General features: G+C 37.7%; 1 protein-coding gene and 1 long non-coding RNA gene across 2 annotated transcripts in view; both read left to right on the top strand.

The window, feature by feature from the left end:
- Positions 1 to 16,367, top strand: part of LOC136262576 (FERRY endosomal RAB5 effector complex subunit 3-like) — an 80,256-nt gene that overhangs the window by 1,889 nt on the left and 62,000 nt on the right. The window lies entirely within an intron of this gene.
- On the top strand, positions 3,352 to 14,769 carry LOC136262588 (uncharacterized). Its single transcript, XR_010704232.1, has 5 exons — positions 3,352 to 4,628; positions 4,907 to 4,961; positions 10,307 to 10,359; positions 14,522 to 14,572; positions 14,625 to 14,769. It is a non-coding gene; the product is annotated as an uncharacterized lncRNA (long non-coding RNA).

Consider the following 16,367-nt stretch of genomic DNA (forward strand, 5'->3'; position numbering starts at 1 on the left):
TAAGGGTAAGGAGAAGCAAGAGGTAAGTTACAAGATTGTAATGCTACTTTTTGTCAGGCGGATTTTAGGCCATGTGTACATTTGCACATGCGTAGTTGTAAAAACACCTGAAAACCAGCCTTCGCTTTGATTGTAAACAGACTAGCACCAGTGTTTATTGTAAGGAACATTAGGACATTGTTTGCTAGAGTTAGAACACTCTCACAAACCTAGTAGTCCGACTTTTACATGTTATGCTTTTATAACATTCTTGTGGCTGCTGTTATATAAATAGTAGCTGTAAAGTTGAATTCCTTAGACAATAGCTTATACAGATTTAAGGTAATCTATGTTTTAGATTATTAGATATGGTGATTTATATATATAGACTCTTTAATTTTAAGAAAAATTTGGTGGAAGTCAAAGGGTTAGCTCTATACCTCAACTTTCTCTATGCCTAGCAGTGTAAGCAAGTTACAGTGCTGCTCAAATATAACGTCATCTCAAGAGAGTATGAGCAATTAAAAACTCATTTATTAAAGGGTGTGGCACCTGTTTCGCTTGAAAGTATTCATCTCATTTTGTTTGTGCTGAATACTCACAAGCAAAATGGATACTACACCCTTTAATTAGCCAGTTTTTTAATCACTCGTACTCTTGCGAGATGACGTTACATTTGAGCAGTACCATAGTTTATTACTTCCATATAATCATTAAACATTGAGATGATGAAATACTTGTATGATGTCATAATAACGACCAAATTTAGGCGGTGAGACATAACAATGTGGGTGGGGGATTGATACATAAAATAAGCAGTAAGTGACCCTTAATACAGTATAGAGGAACAACTATGACTTACTCTACCAAGTTTCGTTTGTTAACAATCAGCCAAACACTTGCTATGGACGATTTTGTAGAACTAGTCTCATTGAATATTTTGGGGAAATACAGCTAGAGTTGAAATACCCGGTATTATGACTCTCAATATTGAGTATAAAATGGGTAATGGATGCAAGTTTGATGTGGCAGTGTTTAAAATTCAAAATATAAATTTACAAGTGCTGTGATAAACAAGTGTTTGGCATTGGGAACATGTACAAAATTTACTCCAATTTTAACCACACGTTAAAAGGGTTTGACTATTATTATGATGTGATTTGGGTTGAGGCTAAAAAGCCTGTACACTCATTCAATTACATACATACATAAATTAGATACAATAAACAGAACTTAATTATGAATATAATTATTACATTAACATAAATCTTAAGTCATAAAAGTAATTATCTATAGCTGATTTAAAATTATTTAACGAAGAATTCTCCACGACATCACTTGTAAGATTGTTCCAGTCATTAAATACTCTAGTGCCAAAGTAGTTAACTTAACATGGATGGTAGGCAGAGGACTTAAGTAATTTGTATGTGTGACCTCTGGTTTGTGTGTTGTGACAGAGTGATGAAGTTGGAGTGATCTAGATCAAAGTAACCATGTAACAGCTTGAAAAGAAATATTAAGTCATGATATGGTAAATTCGTTGATGTCAGTCGATCTATGTAAGACTTGTCTCTTAAAGATGATACAAGTTTTGTAGCACACCTAGAAGGCCAACTGTATTATTGACAGCTTTATTTATTACTGTTGTTGATCAATTAAACACTTATATCATGATATCCACAGCTAACTCGTAACCAGACAATAAACTCCCAGGATAATCTAATATCATGAAGTATTTAAATTAATTTTGAGCGGGTCTTACTCACTTTAGCATAGCAACGAGTCTTAAGCCAACCCAAAGCTCACCTCCTCGAAACCATTGATTTTAATACATTGGAGAATCGATTATCCAACCTGATTATCCAAACATTTGATTTTATCCCAACACCAAAGTGATTGCTCAATTAGAGAAAAGTGTTTGCTTTATTAGAGCAATTGAAAGAAGCTCTCAATATTATATCAATGGATATTTGATTATACGTACTATTCAAGTATATAATATAAGCACCCCTCCCACACCCCTCCCCCATATTAGTTCAGATAATCGACTAAGTCTATTAATCTTGTTGAGCCACCTGTAATGTTTCTACAAAGTTACCAAATGCAAATGTGATATATTGTATCCTCTCTTCCATCTCCATTAGCCAGTAAATGCTGTACCATTGCTGGCTGATGTGATCAGGGTTTGTGTTGTGTGATTCAGGGCTTCTCAGTCTGTCAGGTTCATCCCCAAGTCGATTGCTCTCAAATCTATTATAGTCACATAGGACATCAGGTATTTAGTTTCCTATTAGAATGCAGGGTACATTAGAACAATGCAGTACATGGTTTTCAACTCCCGTTTCATGGGACCAAGAGAAGCTCCCGAACAGCAGCAAGGCTATCCCTACCTCCACTTTGCAGTCGGTACAGGCTCTGACCTATTTGTAATATCAAATATCCATGAGTCCAGGTAACTACTTCCTTGACTCATAGGATGTCAGTTAGACCACCACTAGTTAAACATAGTTGAATTTGGAGTGTAGCTCCTCGACAGATGGAGATAGGATAGGTTTTATCTCCATACTTTAAGGTTAAGGTAATTCACTTACATGGTGGAGATAGAGCACCAAAAACAAAAACCATCTGGAGTTAGGCACAGTTACCTTACTTTTCAATATCAATGTAGTTTTAACATCCAAAAAGTGGTCAAATGACCAACAATCCCATACCGGATGTGCTCGTGTATGCTATAGCACTACAAGATGTAGAAGTCATTATTTAGGTAAGAAATACTATACCTTGATTAGACGCCATGGCATTTATTACTGTAGTTCCAAAAATCAACTATAAATCAGCCACCACGTGATGCTCAAAGATGATGTTTAAGCCTTTATTTTCGAAATTGATTGTGGTACCACTATGGTTACTATTAGGAAATATGGTAGTTGTGTCTTAGGATTAATGAATAAGTTGTCCAATGTATATAGCTGTGATGGAATTTTTGTTCACGTAACCACTTTTTGGATTTTTACGTGTGTTAAAATTATCAAACACTGCATGCAATCCAGTAGCAGAATTAGTACTAATGTGTTTTTTTCTGAAAGGTCAGTCTATGTGAAACTCTTCAGAAGCAACAAAAAGAAGTATGCTTCCTATTTTGAGTGGAAACGCTATCCAACTTAGTGACATTTATTTGTGTCAAGACAAAACCTTGTTAACTATAGGGCAATGGCTTTTTGGAAGATGTTGCAATTGTCTACCAGCCCTACACGATTTGGTTTCAGGGTAATTATTAGGTAAAAACCACATATGTTGTTTCACTTGTAATGATTGATTGATTGATTTGGTAAAATTGACTAGTGACTGTCTGTGCTAAAAGTGCATTAGGTGGTAGAAACAAGGAGCCATGGCTCTACCCCCTACTTGAAAGAAAATTTTGAAATACTCTAATAGAGCAGTCAGCTGCTGTACAAGGAGTCACCTTTACAAGGTGTAAGTAGCTACTTAATTTATTTACATAAAAATAGACTATTAAGACTTTTTAAAATTTCTTGGAGGTAAGCCCCCTAGACTCCCATGAATAACAAACATATCTTCAAGTTTTGTGTAAATTTCACTGTCAAAGTTGTCCCCTCACTTTTTGGCCTGTTCTATCACCCCACTGGTGTGTACACTGAACATTACAACTAGAGCTGGGTGATATCACAATTTCCTACCAACGATATATTACCATCTGAAACATCATGACTAAATATCATGATATCCATACTTAGGTGGTATAGCAAAAATGTTTTCCAAAACCAGCACTTTTCTTGGATATAATTTGACTAGCACTTCCATCAAAGAATTGCATAAATATGTGTAAATATGCAGAATTTACACTAAATACAGAAAATTACTGGAATATGATATGACAATACTGCAATTTGAAGACAGTATCATATGTAAATACACCGATATACGATAATATCGTGATATTTCCCGGCACTAATTACAACAACTGCAGGCACAGAAACACCTCCACCAATTTGTGGTACTCCAAATGTTGTAATTAAACAGCCGCTATATATCATAAGTCTAGAAAGGTTTGCACAAGCAAACTTTCACGAATTATGTGTTTTGAAAGATTTTGTGAAATAAACACTCACAAAATTAATTTGCAACTCCCAAATTTATATTGTGTGATATCATTGTCATACCACAGCAGCTGTTACTGACCGGGTCAGCTATTTGATAGATGGCTAGAGGAAATTAGACTGATCAATACAACATGATTGTGAATGAAACACGAGGGTAGAGGGATGGTGCTAGCAATGTATAACAACTGTGTTGTAGTTGATAAGTTAACAATTCCATATCTTAGACTTGCTGGCTTTTAAGCACTGTTGTTTTTAGCATGAATAAGATTTGGTGTGGTCCACAAAAAACATTAAAGTTAATGTCATGATTTTGGATGTACATAATTGTGTGATGTGTTCTTTGTTTAAATGTACTAACTACTACATTGTTCATTATACTGTGTACAGGACACTATTCATTGTTGGACTACAAAAGAGCTGTGTCTTCAAGTTCCATTATTCCACAGGAGGAAGGGTACACTGAAACACCACAAATGGAAGAGACTTCACCATCCATCTTGTATGGACCTTCACTGCACCATTGTATTGGTCAGTACAGATTACCTCTAACATGTACACAGTATAACATTCCTCTTTAGTTACAGTTACTTTAGGATGTTCCTTCATATGGTGGTATATAAACTTAAATGGTCTGCCTGTTTATGGCTGTATAGTTTCAAGTGTTAAATTGGGAGTGATCTTGTAGACTTGTTGCCTTCTGCTCTCTCCAGCGATATCTCACACAAACTATTAAATGTCTACATATATGCATACCATATATGGTTAAAGTTATCAGACCATGTGCATAATTCCCATTCCTATTCCAGGTGGTTCCCAGTTGAAGACAACACACTTGTGTAGTCACTCGACTACATTTACTAGGTATGTGTGTGATGTAGTTTGACCACTTGTGTTATTAACTAGACATCAATGCATGCCATGTTGTGATAGAGTATTCAAGTTGTCTGTTTTCAGTAATTGGTGTTTAAATATTTCCTACTAGCCATTTGAAAAATTACAAATTTTAAAAGGAAGTAGGGATCGATATAATACACATGCTACAAAAAGTAAGGAAACAAGCTCAATAATGTTAAAGCTGAAATGAGAATCAATCCACGCAACAAAAAGGCTACTTGCTAAAATGAGACACATTTTAATCCCTACTTTTGGCTATCCACTTTTTGTAGCGTGTGTATTATATCCATCCCTACTTCCTTTTAATTTAATTTTTTTCAAATAGCTAGTTTGTTTACTTTTTATGTCACTCCTGCATAGTACAAATATCACTCACCTTCATACACGATAAATGCCTCTAAAAAGAGTTATCGTCTTTGTCTTTAAAGCTATCACAGCAACTGGTAAAGGCTTCAACTGTGTTTCTAAAGGCCTAACTAAATGATAAGATTTAATGGTGAAACATCGCTGGAGAGTTTATCATTACGAGTTGAACCCCCCGTTTTAGAAGACTGGATCCACCCTGAAAGCATGATTACCTAGCAAATAACTAAACTGATAAGACTGTAAAACTACTTTATAAATGCTAGAGACAACTCCTTGACTACTAACCTGGTCTTACGGCACACTTTGTTAGAATCACATGTTCAGGCAGTGACACATGACGCAACCTTCATAAAGAACAAGAAAGGCTTGAATGATGAACAGCATGGTACAGTGGACAAAATGCAATCAAAACAACATATTCGTAAATCCACCGTCATTACCTTGGCTGTCTGAATTTTCTGGAGCAATACACCTAGTGCTACCGGGTCTTACGGCAGGCAGGCAGGCAGGCAGGCAGGCAGGCAGGCAGGCAGGCAGGCAGGCAGGCAGGCAGGCAGGCAGGCAGGCAGGCAGGCAGACAGATGAAGTGCAGGTAAATTTCAAATTTTTAAAAAAATTCACTGTACATTGAATCAATCGACTTTTTGCTTCGTTTAACCAAGGCACAGCATCATTACAGCAGTACTAATACATTCCAGGTGGTTTTTTTGGGTAAAATTTGTTGCAAGGCTGTTTTTTTAAATGCGAAAAAATATGAAGCCATATGATTTCTTACTGATCCCTATTTATTAAGTTAACAATTATATACTGCCGTACTTAATGATACTCACACATTACAATAGACTTGGTATTTTACATCATAGTCACAAACAGTGATGCAGAGAATTGTCCATTGTTTACAAGTACTAGTGGACCGTCACACAACCAAAGAGCAAGCAATAATTCCTTTGGCTGACAGTCATGCCTACCCAGTAAAACACTGGGTCGCCCATGCCTATGAACTTCCATCCACTTACAAACACACAGCTCACATGCATGTACACACACTCACACTATCCACTTGCATGTAAATGCACAGATGCATACCACATAAGCACACACACACACACACACACACACACACACATGCATGTGTAATGTATAATTACGTACAAATTTATTGAGAGACATAATTATTTTTGCTGATTTCATGGTTGCTTACATGGCTGTCCACAAATTTTCATTTTTAAACATTAACAACTGTAGGATTGGCTCTGTACATATACTGCAATTCCTGATTGTGAAATGAATGCTCCTTCAAATAAAATCTCCCAAAATTTGTTTATCTGTGAAATTGCCTACCAGGAGTCCATTGTATCCTTTGGACAAGGGAGTGTGTAGCTACATACACTACCAATTTATGGGCAAAATTCAAATTCTGTGCTACTATAATGATGTCAAGTTGAAGGATTTCACATCGCTTGTGAATACAGACAGGTTACCCTGTTATGGCTGTGTTACTATTCTTTTGTCATGCCATTCAACTTAGTTTCCATAGCTTCGTTTCAGTGATGCCAGTAATGTGATGTACTTGAGCATGTGTCTCCATATAATGTACTAATATGGAATTTTGTAAGTTACTTTTTATAGCACACAGCAGCCGTGTTTGAATTTTGCTGTTTACAGAGTTACATGCTCCCTTGTCCATAGGATTCGATGCACTCCTGTGCCTACATTTATACCTTGATATTTTGCACATATGTAGTAGTTATAACATGGGCACAAGTGATTTGCCTGAAATATACGCACGAGCATGAGGGGGCAGCTTGAGTGCATATATTTCAGGAAAATTACAAGTGCCCATGTTACAACTAATGTATTCCACTTGGGGTGACTCACTTGCAAGTGTGGGAAACTGCAGGAATGCTTTGCGAGTGTATTTATATGGGGCCATGTGAATTTCGATTGTGGATAATGTCGTAAGAGCAACAACAAGGCGCTGCTGAGAGACCAAATGTAGTGTATCGACACAAGCATGCAGATCGCTTCAATTGTGGGTATACAATTAAACACAGGAAGCCCAAATGCGACCTGAACCATAAAGTACTTACTATACTAGCCATGAACAAACTAAAGTAGTGAATATGTTTACAGTGCTGACCTAGTCAATTAAATGCCATGCCCAGTCACTACCGTATATGTAAAAATTTTCGAGGTGGAAAATTTTCATAGATTTCATAGATCACTCACCTATGATAATTTTCCTCCAGATCCAGCAATTATACAAATAATTAGCTATAGTGACTGCCTAGCTAAGAAATTTTTCCTCCGAATCTTCCCATAGTCTACGACCTCGAAACTTTTTATGTATACGGTACACGTGTGTGATATCGTGCCAGGTGTCAAAACAGCAATGTAAAGACAATTCAAATGCACAAAAGTACTTACTTTACTAGCCATGAATAAACTAAAGTAGTGAATATGTTAACACTAATGGCCAAATCAATTAAGCACTATGCACATCATCACATGACTAGAATGCACTCAACACAGCAATATAAACTAACCTGTGACCGCCTTCATTCAGTAAAACAATGAACTATCTTCTTTCCCAAGTCCATGATCTATGCTTCGGCTCACTTTACAAAACTAAAACCCACTATCAATCCTTTGAAGTGTCATAGCATTAAAGCAGAGGAGATCACACAGTTTCATCAAAGATATCAGATGATTTCTGAGAATGCTTGGAATGCAGTAATGCATTCCTGAACACTGATAGCAGTGCTAGTATACCACTTATACACCGTCTCTTCCCTTTGAAGCGAGTTGTGAAAGTGGTATATATAATTATATGGTACCACACCAACCTATTATCTTAAGGTATATGGACGTATAGTCCAAAGGTACATGTTGCGTTAGTATGGACTAACGTTCCATACGAGCACTGGATTAGTGTACGGTAGGGGGATACGGAATAATTGGGTACCGATATACTAAAGCTTTGCCTCGTTTTGCAGTGCACTGTAGCCTAGCACCTAGCAGTCTGCTTAGATCGCGAGAGGTATGGGGGCCCGGCTGATTCTTCTTGTGTGAGTAGCTACGTGCTTTGTAATTGGTTTTGTGTGTGATAAAGGTTAGTGTAAGTGTACCAAGGGCCTGAAGGTAACACGTTCCTGTATCAGGCCTTGTCCTTTTGTGTGTGTGCCTACCCTCCTACTGAAAGAGCGAGACTAGGAGCGAAATGACAAGCTATAGGACCAAATTGTGTAATTATTTATCCCACTAAGTAAGGACCTGCAGAAATTCTACTGAAGTCTGACTAAAATTATACAGAAGAACCCTCAAAAAGCACACTCTAAAATGTGGACACTTTGATGATCCAAGGGGGTGGCACTCCAGTATATCCTGTACTCTGATCTTTGTCCTCGATCAAAACAAGAATCAAGCAACACGTATGCAGTAGTTGAAAGACAAGCTTCGTTTGTAAAGTGTATACCACAAATGATACTTTAAGAGTTACAACATAGCTGTACGGCTTTTACAAAAAATATGCAAGAATTTGGTCAAGAGTCAAGTGTGGATTTTAGTGTAAGACAAGGCTTATTTTTCTATTTTGACCTAAGACGAAGATCGGAGTATGGGTATACATAATCCCAAGTGCATCAGTGTACGCATATCAAGACTACATGCCAGTTAGAACACTAATCGTGATTTTGAGGTGACTGGAATAGGCAGGTAGTGGAAATCATCAAAATTTCCCCATAAACTTTTGCACTATATAAAGTATGTGAGGTAGTTACAGTAGTTGCACCGTCTAAGTGGTGTCAGCAGCTAGGAGTACCGAAGGGACCAAATTTGGTCCAATGTTTTGCTCCGCAGCAATAACAATGGCCTCATCAAATAATCCAGAGTCAGTTTGGCCCTTCTTTCCCCTTCACAATAACCGCTTAAGGAATAGAATTCACTTAGATTTTTTTTGTGTCAGTTACTTTTTAGGCCTGGCTCATGGGCTATGAAGTGTGAGGGTTTTCTAACAAACATGAATACTAAACAGTCATGATTATACAAGGAGGAGTGACTTAGCTGTTTCATGATCAAGCTAAGTAGCCTTATATGCGATTTAAGCACGTAGCACTAAATCCTTTGTGTATTCACCCAAAGTAATTTTGTAACATGAAAAATTTGTCCGTATAAGTTTCCAACTGTAGCCTGTACATCAAACAACCACCATTGCAACTCTACCTTTTATTTTGCACAGTATATACAAACCTGGTAATAAGCGAAGGTGTTCACTGTTCTGATTGGTCAGCATCCGTGCACGCTATTGTGTTTTTACACGTTCTGCCACAGATAGATCACAATGACTGAAAGACTATATGTAGTGTCATGGTGTTAATCACTTGATTAAAGCAACCTAGCTCATTTAAGTAGGGGTGCATGCCCAAAGCTGGCTGCAGAGTTTGCTTATCTGTAGAGTTTTTGTTAGAATAGCATGTCTAATGGTGCGTAGTGGGCTTACAGGGTTCTGAGTCATGTTGATAACTAAAATGCAAGTGCAATTGTATGCACATAATATGTACTTGAGTAAAATAGTTAACTACAATTTTGTTTATAGATATGTGTTGTACTTCTATCCAAAGTGGTATTCGGTAGCAGCTATTTAATCAATCGATTCAAAAAATGTCATTGATGTGTAGCGTCCTGAGTAGACTCTGTCAAGGCTGTGTTAGAATTTCAATTTTTGTAATTATTTGAAGTTAGATGCTACACTGTATGGCTGGTAGAACCTGATGCATGAATGGTGTAATGATGACATACCAATGTAATAAAGTGTCCCTTCAAGCCCCACCCCCTCCCCCACTTGTGGTCTATATGCAATGTAAACCATATGTGTGCACGTAAATTATGATTGCTTGCTTTCATTGCATATAAGTGCACAAGTTATATTCTGTGTGTCTTAATTACAGCCTGTTGGGATACCCTTATTCACACTTACTGTAGATGTAGAGTGACTGTCAAGGTAAAAAATATATGCTGGACACTAAGTGTATTATGTGTGATTAGCAAAATGTATGTAGGATTTAAATAGTGTGGGTTTGTGCATGCATACAAAACGAAGGCTTTACATCATGCATACACCATGTTTTGTACGAGGTAGACAAAGTCTCTGTCCCGCGTTGCTATTGTCTATGGCCTATCCACATCCTCTCACCTGTTGTAAATTTCAAAATAGGTTAATTAACATCCCCTGACTAGGTGAGTCCTCTCTCCTGGCCTGGCTTGTAGATGAGTTATTTAGCATCCCCCGGCTGAGTGTATGTACCTTCCATGAAGGGTTGGATCAGACATGATGATATCAAGAGGTAAAAGTGTGTGTGTGCGTGTGTGCGTACGTGCGTGTGTGTCCTTGTCTTACTAGTGGTGTTGGGGTTGTGGAACTTGATATCTGTGACCTGGGTCCAAGTACATTTAAAAGCTATCCAAGTGAAGTATTTTTCAAGTACAGGTATGCTCTAGTTGAAATCAAGGCACTCTCAGCACTTAAGTCAAGTGCAAGTACTTTTTACTGTACCAACATATTACAGCACCTAAGTGTTATTTGCTAGTAAAAAGCAGACAAAAATCTATGTTTTAGTTCATAAGACCATATAGTAAATAAGAGGTTAGCTACTTGTTCAAATATTCTACACTATTCTTATGTATCTATCTATAATCTTTTCTGACAATATCGAGTTTAAATACTTGTCTAGAACCTTCAAGTGATGCTTGAACACATTTGAAACCTACGAAATAAAATCATATTGTTGACCAGCAGGAACTTATTTTCTTAAACAAATATGCTACTGTAGCATTTTCATTATTACAGTGTGATCGTGATGGGAGAACCCAGAATCAAACCGTTCTCATGTGTAGTGTAGAACCTCACTAGAAATTACTAATCTTATTTCATTAAAGTACAGTCTGTGTTTACATTAAACATTAAGAATACATAATACTTAAAAGTACTTAAAATACTTTTATTACTCAAGTATGTACTAAGAGCTTACAAGTACATGGGGTGTACGTTAGGAAAATTGAGCAAGTGTTAAATAAAATTATTCTAGTACTTTCAAATATGTACTAAAGTGGACTTCAGTGTAAGTATTCATATACTTGGACCCATGTCTGGTATTTGTATGTGTGTGTGCGTGTTATGTGAGGTAGCATAGCCAAGTGGTTAGGGTGTTGGCCTAGTAATCGAATGGTTGCAGCTTTGATTCTAGGTTATGCCAAATTGGTGTTGCTGAGCAATAAATTTTACTCACATTGCTTCAGCATACCAGCTGTTTAAATAGGAACCTGGTGACCTGATGTAAACTGTGGAAGCAAATGCCAAATGTCCATGTCTCACGCAATGGGTGTGGGACTTCAGGTGTCCACACCTTCATCTGTGAGACACGGTACAGTCTCCTACAGGTTACTAGTCCTGCCCACGAAGATTTGAGTAGCTCACAGAGTGTGTTTGTGTGTGCGTGCGTACGTGCGTGTGTGTGTGTGTGTGTGTGTATGTTTGTGTGTGCGTGTGCGTGTGTTTGTGTGCGTGTGTGTTTGTATTTATACGTGTGTGTGTGCGTGCGTGGGTGTGTGTGTGTGTGTGAGGCATCACAGCATTGGGTTTGTAATTGAAAGGTTCGAGGTTCAATTCTACTTTAGTGCTGTCGTTTCCTTGAGCAAGAAACTTTACTCACGTTGCTCCAGTCTACCCAGCTGTATAATGGAGACCTGGTGGCCTGCTGTCAACTGGGGAAGCAGCCCATCCAGCTGTGTTCCCACACCTTTATCTGTGAGACATAGTACATACAGCCTCTTGTGGGCTACTAGTCCTACGCCAGGAGGATTTGCCTGCACAAATTCCAAGTGAAGCACCTGGGTAGAGTACAGACCTGTGTCCCAGTGCTCATTGACTGGGTGGGTATGACTGTGCTAGGGTTGGGCAATATTTCAATAAATCGCCTATATCGTCTAAGCAAGTGCTCGCAATACCATTATCGCATGTATTTTTCCTTCGCAATATTATCGCATAGGCAATATTTATCGTATTTTGCAATAATTATCGCATTGATCATCCATTTCGTGTCTCTTCTAGGCCTCATATTTGATACAGTTCATGCATATTATTACTAACTATGTCAATTGGTTAACTTGTTAGCAAAGAATTTGTGTTTGTAAACTCATTCTCAGTGAAAACAAGCAGTCATATGGACTTTTCAAACTATGTTGTTGTATTTCAATTTTCACATGCAATATTGCAATAATCGCATGTCACAAATTCAATATCGCTCAACCCTAGACTGTGCCTGCACGGTAGCCAAAGGTTTTGCTTTGTGTGTGCGTGTGTGTGTGCGCGCGCGTGTGTGTGTATGTGCGTGTGTGTTTATGTGTGTGTGTGTGTGTGCGTGCGTGTGTGTGTATGTGTGTGTGTTTGTGTGTGCGTATGTATGTGTGTGTGTGCGTGCGTGCGTGTGTGTCCAGTATTTGTGTCTACTCTGTGTGTGTCCAGTGTGTCTAGTGTTGTGTGTACAATATGTGCAGTGTATCCTACGTACATGATGTGGACACACTAAACAAAGTATTTTATGTATATTCCCATATTCACATATACACATACTAGCACTGGTACCTGCCCTACGGCGCATGACAGCTTGCAATGTCATGCACTTTACACTAAGTTTAATCTTGTAGCTGTCTAGTGACACAATTTCCTACACAGCATTGGAAACCCAAGTATAATAAATCACTTGTCTATACTTTAACTTAATTTAACATGATTATGCTTCAAGGCACACATTCAAAAAATGTTGCACCAATAATGTTCAGAATCAAATTGTAGTATATTGTGTTTACCCATAGTGTTTACCATACAGGTACAAATGGTGCTAGTAGTAGTACCTGTCCTATTATGCACGCTTATGTAAAATCATTAATGATGTTTGAAATGCTGACAACAAAGGCATGAATTTGTACATATGTTGTAGTAACTGCTTCACAGTGCAGTACTTACCTTGCTGTGTATTTTATGTGCTAAATGTGCAGAGCCATCTCTGTATTAACTAAGCAAGGTCTAGTCACAGACACAGGCATGTCAGGACACACTACACACACATTCACGCATACACAAGCACTGCATAGTGCTTGTGCACACACACACACACACACACACACACACACACACACACACACACACACACACACACACACACACACACACACACACACACACACACTGCACATGAACACAATATACACATAATATACACATGTCCCATTCCTAGACTACCCAAACTGGTCAGCACTGGAACACCTGTGTGCTACTCAGGCGGCACTAGAAAATCCTCCTGGAGCAAGACTAGTAACCCACAGGAGGCTGTACCATGTCTCACAGATAATGGGGTGGGCACCCAAAGTCCCACCTGGACCATTGTGTAAGACATGGACCGTTAGCATTTGCTTCCCCAGTTTTCACCAGGTATACACATACCAGTCTTGGGGTCAAATACATTATTTAGCACTTTTTTAATAAATACAAATTTTGAGTATTTGTAATTGAATTTGTGGTGTGGAAAATAGATTTAAATACTTTCTTAATTTAGTTATATTTGTATGTAACCTTGATAACCAGTTGTGTTGGGGTAAAGTCTACGACTATCTTATGTCGTGATTTTGTCAGGTGAGGGTATACATGTAAGCTAGTAAATACAAGCAAGCTCAAAAGGGAAGTTAATTTCAGTGAGGAGACAGGAATTTTTTTTGTCCCATCGAGATTTTCATTACACGGCACACAGTGCTGCATGTAAAACATGTTCTAGTACACTGACATGTGTATGTACAAAGTTTAACAGTTTGTATATATAACCATGGATAAATAAATATATCTGTATCTGCTACTTTTTCTGTCATGGTGCCGGCCTGATATGCAAAAAAGTAGCCAACGTATCGTTTTTTTGATAACCAATCCGAATCTGCGCAACACTAGCTTCTCATACAAAAATGATTTATTAACTTTGCAGTGCTGATAGCATTTGCACATTTTATAATCCTGGGGTTTTTATTATCCAGCCATGTTGCTTTCTAATTGGAGGGAAATGGACTTGTATTACCACAGTAAATCAGTAATGTATACTTGATGTTAATGTATTCTATAGATATGATTGGCTTGTTGCAGCAAATGGGGTTATGTGTCTTCAAATTCTTTGGTAAGCTATTGGTATTGTATATACATTGGTACTGAAGTATTTTTCCACACAGAGGGTGTGTACTTGGACTGACAATACTTGGTACTGACAGAGGATTAGAGAGCAGAACTTAACTGTTTTATTTTATAAGATGTACATTCTAGTTTTTTATACCGTTTCACATGCACGTAACAGTGAATTAATCTAAATCAATCAGTTTTAATGTTTTAATATAGAGAAACTACCTGACGTAGAGGAGCAATGCAAGGTGTTGGCAATTGCTGTAAATCAAATTCTCCATTCAATGGTACTCATAGGGATAGTTGCAAATTCAATTCCACTCAAAGTGAAACAAAACATGTACAACATTTGTTGCAAAACAATTTTTATACTCAGTAAATAACTACACGTGCAAGTCAAACTGGTGTCAAACAACTATAAATGATCAGATGTCCATTTGTACTGTGTCCACAGGACAATTTCTCCAGTGAGGTTTAAGGCTGCATTTGCCATTTGTATGGTCCTACAGTACTAGTGAGTATGCCCTTACACCGACCAAATTTGACTAAACAAGGCTACCACACACACATCCAATTCTCTGACTTCAACTTGACTACTCAGTAAGCTATAGCTATTGTTCAAAAATTTTGCATAATTCTTTCATAGCATAGTGAAATAACAGGTCAAATTTGAAACCATTTGCATACTTCTACATTGAGTTATATATGGTGCTTCAAAGTCCTAAAGCTGGGTGTGTGTGGAAGGCTGGAAGCCTAGCTTGTTTTGTCAAATGCTTGATGGAGAATACAGTATACATGTAGACTCACTAGCTCCAATGGAACATGATATTATTTTTTTGCTACCACGTGCACTGCTTGAGTGGTCTGCAGATAGAGTGCAATATTGAAGAGTCAACTGACTAGCTATATTCACTGAACAGTGTACAATAACATTATTTCACCACCACCCATGATTTGATTGGCTGCTCAGTGGCTTTTTAGTATATAATGATTCTATATAACCAACTTGTGACCTGCTTTTCTTACCATGCATCCAGTGGCTCATGATCAATGAGTTACTTCAGCTACAGTACATTTCATCAGTTGTGATGGTGACTTCTCATCGACCAGACCTTATTATTATTATGTTGATAACATCCCCACTTCCTTGATTGCTCTAATTGAGCTATTCTGTACACTGATTGATCGATCAACTAATAAATTTTTACCTTGATCGAATTTTACTCATCTGTAGGTCATGTACTATAAGTTGACTGTCAGTTTCTAACAGAATTAATACTATTGCTTGAATATATGCTCAAACTCAGCTGTTTATTATGTCATGAATCAAAAGGACAACATAAACAATACAACAAGATGCTTCACATCAGTTAACTTCAATTCCTGAAGCTGATTTCTGTGTAAAGCTGTACTATAGGTTGCTGTATATACTAGTACACTCATCAACCCTTACCCTACTACTCTTGCAATTGGCCCAGCCTACATGGGTGGCATTAATGATCATCCTTGATGCTGTTCAGGGGCCGGGTCACATTAATTTATTGTATAATGTACTGTCTTTCATACATGCACATGTACAGCAGTTAATCGTGTACATACTTATGAGTATAGTACACTTACTAGCTATGCGCTAGCTAGGATCATGATCAAACACTCTTATTACTTGCACACTAGCTCATGTAGTTTGATCAATGATGCAACTAGATTACTGGAATCAATTCATCTGTTTCCCTATACATAGTAGACATGTCACCACAGAAACTCTATTACCACAACGCCTAAATGAAATACAGTAC

Source organism: Dysidea avara, chromosome 7 (assembly GCF_963678975.1).
Source record: "Dysidea avara chromosome 7, odDysAvar1.4, whole genome shotgun sequence".
NCBI lineage: Eukaryota > Metazoa > Porifera > Demospongiae > Dictyoceratida > Dysideidae > Dysidea > Dysidea avara.